The sequence below is a fragment of the Melanaphis sacchari genome, unplaced genomic scaffold (assembly GCF_002803265.2).
Source record: "Melanaphis sacchari strain LSU unplaced genomic scaffold, SCAv2.0 Contig50_pilon_pilon, whole genome shotgun sequence".
Taxonomy (NCBI): domain Eukaryota; kingdom Metazoa; phylum Arthropoda; class Insecta; order Hemiptera; family Aphididae; genus Melanaphis; species Melanaphis sacchari.
In genome coordinates this window covers 3,006,793-3,012,792 of record NW_020271344.1, presented here as the reverse complement: position 1 = coordinate 3,012,792, position 6,000 = coordinate 3,006,793, and positions in this window count along the sequence as shown.

The window sequence follows — 6,000 nt, the reverse complement described above, 5'->3', positions numbered from 1 at the left end:
TTATATATCGTGTTACTGTCTAAACTTTAAACGTTTATAATTAGTTGTCTACTTAGTCAATATTCAATTACATTACACTGACAGTTTTAAAACTTTTAAAACTATAAAAAATTGTTAACTATAATTATAATTACATTAAAAGACACAGATACATTGTAAAATATTCTTTCATTGTACAAAATAATATGTGATAAATTATATTATAAATTTGATAATATTTCCAAAGAACATAATATCTACAAATTATTTTAAACGAAATAATACTTTAACAAGAGGTATCAACTGAAGGAAACATCTGAAATTACTCAAGATAAGTTAGTAGTTGAAACTTGCCATCTGTATATTTTTAATTACTTTATTTTTAAAATACGAGTTTCACTTATAATAGTAAGTTATCAAGTAAATTTCTCTATGAATTTTTAATTATTATTTGTTTTATTGTAATTTTAATACTTATGCCAAACTAAAAAATTTTTCATCAATTTGCAAAACTGTTTAAATACATGAATATATTCTTAAAGACTTACCCACTAGGAAATTAAAAAAAAAAAATAAAAACAAAAACAAAAATTTGATTTTAACGATTTAAAGTGATTTCAATTAATACTTTATCTTAGCTTATAGAAGTATTCGTCGTCTCGTATTTTATTATTTTGATCTCTCTAGTCTTCATACAATATTTTATAAAACTCAAAAGTGTTTGGGAAATTCAATCCTTAAGTATTTTTTACAGTACTAGTAGAAATAACATAAAAATGTATAACACACATTAATTTTTAAGTAACCAACGCTACAATTTTTTTTGAATAAAATGATTTGACAAAATATTGAAAAAATGTATAATATTTTAACGGTGATTTATTTCCATAATTTTTTTTCTGCCTACTGATGCTTTATTTTTATTAAACTGATATAATATCGAATTTTTTTTATTAATTATTTCTTATTAAGATTTAAAAAATTTAAAATCTATTCGATCAGATATAGGTATCATGATTAAATAAAATATATTTTCGCATTTATACTTGCTTTATTTAAATAATGTAAATGGACACATATATTTTTTTTCCATTTAAAAGATTTTAAACTAAGAACCGCGTGAACTATTAGCATTATGAAATTTTGATTTCAACTTATAATGCATACAGATATATTGATTTTTTTTTTATGATACACATAAAAAACAATATAATATTGTATTATAGGTAAAAACTATTTAGTTTATCTATTAAAAAAAAATAAAAAAATATATTTATATACTACATGAGTGAAGTGTCATATTTATTATGTAGGCTTTTTGAATTTTTAATTTCTTGGATTAATGAAGTTAACTTCATTGACTTTATTTATTTTAAATAAAATGGTTATATTCGCTTGGTACATTTGCATGTTTTCTTTTTGATTTTTTTAATATATATACTATGATTATGTTACTTATTTATGTATTTTATGTTATACAGTGTATTATAATAATAAATTATACAAATTTATTACATAAATTTCAACAGCTGCTTTTACTAAGTATTTCTACTTACTACTTACAAATTATAAAATATCATTAGGTATATGTATTGAATTATATTTTAAAATAATTTACAAATTTTTTATCAGAAAGTATAAAATATTTAACTTTTTTCAAAAATTTGTGAATTTAGGTATACATTTTATAATATAAAAAGTTACAGTAAACATTGTAATTTTAAATTAATTAATCATTTTTAAATACAATAATATAAATACCCTAAAATAATCCGAACACTAGTCTTATTTATTATTTTTTATTTTACATTTCCAATACATTAACTATGCTAATATTATTTCCACATATATATATATATATATTAACATTATAATAATAAATTAATATTATTTGCAAATTTTACATAAAATGAATTAATAATTGAAAAAAAATAAAACAATCTTAAGATTCAACACAAAACTATACATTTTTAGAATAATAAATAGTTATTTATACCAGGTAAATTCATATTAATTTTGGATTGTATATATTGACTAATACGATATAATAATAATAGCAATGACAATCAAAAAATATTTAACTTTAAATGTTTGCATAAAATATAACAATCCATGATTATTTAAAATATATAACTTATAATCTAAAGACTATAATTCATCAAGTATATGGATATTAAAAAAAAAAAAAAAAAAAGGATTATTTAATATGTTTTTACAGATTATTGTGATCTTAACTTTTTTACTTTATGACTCATGTTTATTCTCCATTTGAGTTATTCGAATAGTCTAAAATATTTGTTTATATAACGTTTTTACCAAGGGTAATTATATCAATAAATTAAATTTTTAAGGATGACTTTTTTTTTCACTTTATAATTAATTATTTGAAATTTTCAATGATCATAAGATTAAAAAGGTTATTGATATTTATTCTTATTTTAACTCAATAAACTAAACTATTACAAAATTATAATTAGAAGACAAATTGTTAATTCAAATATACAAGTTTTTGGCAAGCTCAACGATAAAGAAACCATTTTATATAAAAAACTACATGTTGCATTTCGTCTCAAATTAATTAACTTTTCTAAATAAAATAAAATCACTCCAAAATATTAAAATAATTAGAGGAGCAGCCTTATGAATGTTTATTAATTATTCAAAAATTATATATCAAAACCATACAACTAATACTATTTACTGAACAAAAATTATATGTATATATACTATTTATAATATAATAACATGTATAAATATATTATCATACATAAAATTAAATTATAATTAAATAAGTTTGAAATAAGTAGTGATTTATAATGGTGCATTAGTATGCTTTATTTCTTTATAAATGTATATTATCAGCTATTATAGTACAATTGAAATGCGTGATTTGGCAAGCTTTAGTAGTACTCCAAGAAGATAAACATATTCCTGGTAAACGGATCATTAATAATATCGTTGCTAAGGATAAAGAGATAAAGAAAGGATTTAAAATTAACAAATCCCATTTATCTAAAAAAAAAAAAAAAAATAATAAATAATATGATCCACCTTTTTGTTTTTTTCAAATGTCTAGTAAATAAACTGACATATAACTTTAGTTTTATAGATTTAAATTCATCTTGATCAAGGTGAATCATATGAATCAATGATATTTTTAATGAAATCTTAAAAAATAATCTCATTTATACACATATTGATAACTAATAACTGAATTTGTATAGTTTATGGCGTCCATGAATGTACCTACTTACTAAAAAAAAAAAAACAACATTTTAAAAGTTAAACTTAAAATATTTTATTTTAACAATACTTATAATACGTTTGATTGATAATTAACTATCAATTTTATTTTATTCAAGTAAGTATTTTCAATAGAAGTATGCAAGATTTGAAGTAAAAAATAAACGAAATTCTATAGTTGAACAGTTTAAATTCGTAGGTAGGTACATACTTCAAATTTTGAATTAAAAAATAAAGTATCAATTAATTAATTTAAATTTAATTACAAGTCACTAACTAGGCCATAGTACAAAACTTAAACAATTTAATATAATAAATGTTAATCTTAACTAAAATTAGAACTTTTATAATTATACAATAAAATCAAACATAAAAATAAAATATTTATTAGGTTAGAGGAATATTTTAAAATTATTTAAGAACTATTTGTTAAAAACGATTGCTCTGTTTTATACAGCTTTTGTTCAGTTCTTAATAGTGAAAGACAGCACAAGTAACCAAAAACACTTAACCTGTACAATTTAAAATTAATGATTCAATTTTGGTTTGTATTTATATCCCTAGAAAAGTACAAATAGAGAACATATAAACGAGATAATTTTATTTGAAAGTTGTTATTATTAACTACATTACATTTTCACAACCACTTATATTGTGCAACGCAACGCCGATTACGGTCACCAATATTCCAACACTTTTTAATACGTAAACAGTTCATTTGTCAGCGTAATACTGAGCTCAATAATATTTACGAGAACAATAAATTCACATTTTATTCATATTTTAGACAGAGATGGACTGATTTTTTTTTTTAAAGAAAGAGAAACGATACCACTCACTCATATGCTTAACGTTATAGAGCATATGTATAGGTTTTGATTTAAAATTATGTCAAGTGATCCGTTGCTGCATCGGCGGGTACATTTGTTAGGAGGGGATTATTAAAAACATATTTTATTTCATGACGCGAAGACAGGATTTCCGAGGAGTAGAAATTTCTAACTAAGTGGCACACGGAAGCTTTGTGTCAGGAATAACGAGTAGAAGCATCGTTGTTACGTGCGCGTATATGAAGAAAAGAAAAAAAGTTTTCCCCATTCCCGCCGTTGCTTTTCATGAATATTTTCACCTTTTGTGGCGGTGGGTTTTATTCAAATAACTTTGTTTCCGACATGAATTCCTATCCCACGAGTAGATTTGATTATCTGACACAAGACAACACTCATACCACTGCCACTTCTATCCTAATCCGTTCATAATCATCTTTTGCTCGCGCACGTCCTATCACGGTTAATTTTTTTCCACCTCGTATACGGTGTATAAATCAAATGGAAATGGTAGGCAAAAATTGCATGGGTTGAAGAGGAAAAAGGGATTTTTTATGTTTTATTGGTAGCAACTGTTTCGAGTCCCGGAGCGTTAATGAACCGATGAACTAAATATATTAATCAACCGACTGGCAGGTCAAAAAGTTCGAACTAATAAAAATTATAAATTATCTCATTTTTATGCGTGCTTAAAACATTTGGATAAAATTTGAAGTCACGGAAATTATAAAATATAATATTATCGTTTAAATTGAAATTATTATTTCGTACGCAGAAAAAAGTTTCGTCATAATCGATCATATCGTTTTCTTATAAAATTTATACTGTTCAAATATTAACAATATTTTGGTTATGGCTTATACTTTTATTTTATTTTTCGTCAACGAATAAAGAAAATTAGAATGACAATACAAACATTAGCTGCAACTTGGCAATTTTTCGAACAAACCGTGTTCACCGTAAAATAAAAGTACTGTGGGTCAGGCATATTAAATCCTTTGAATTGTTTAACAGCATATTCAAATGTACTTCTAGGAAACCAAATTTATTCAGTGTCAGTAAATACGTATATGCCTTGGCCATGGTGAGAAATAAATAAATACTTAATACGATTTACTTCATTTTAATTATTGCTTCAAACATTTTTTAAAGTCACTAATTAAAATAATCAACATATTTATTTATTTTTAATTTTTATATTAGATTTACAATGTAAATAAATATATATAAAAGTTAAGTATTTAATTCAAATCTCATTAGTTATATAAAAAATACAGAATTTGTATATTCACAATTAAGTGAGTTATTAGTTGATTTAACAAGATTTTTTGATTTTTTAGTTACAATAATTTGTATACAAGTTAAGAGGTAACTTCAAAAAACAGTATTAAGCTATAATTTAGATCACTTAAATTTTAATACGATATTTTTAAATTATATTTATTTATGGTTATGAACCAGCGGTAATTTGTGTTTCACTGTATTTCATTGAGTATATCTTATTTTATATAATAACAAGCTGGCCTGGCAAACTTTGTTTTGCCATATAAATTATATCTAATGAATATGTTGATATTCAAATAAAAAATAATTAAATTATTGTAAGTGAGAGGGAATGTCGTATACTGGTATATGACTGAGATGAATGGAGCACTGTGAAAGATTATAATGGCAATGAAGTAAGTGTCGAAGTAAACGGTGCTTTCCAATGGAGTATTTAATTGGGGATAATTTTCAGATTGTTATATTAATTATGCTTGTTGTTCCTATTGGTTGAAACATTTTATTATGCGGTGCAGTAGTTTTCATTTGCATTCGTTATCTAATATAGTTGGTTTATCTTAATCAATTTGATTTTATTGTCCAATTTCAATAAATAATTTATTAAGATAATAGTGCAACATGGGCGCCCATAGGTAATATTTTAGGAGGGGTTAAAATAAAAAAAAAT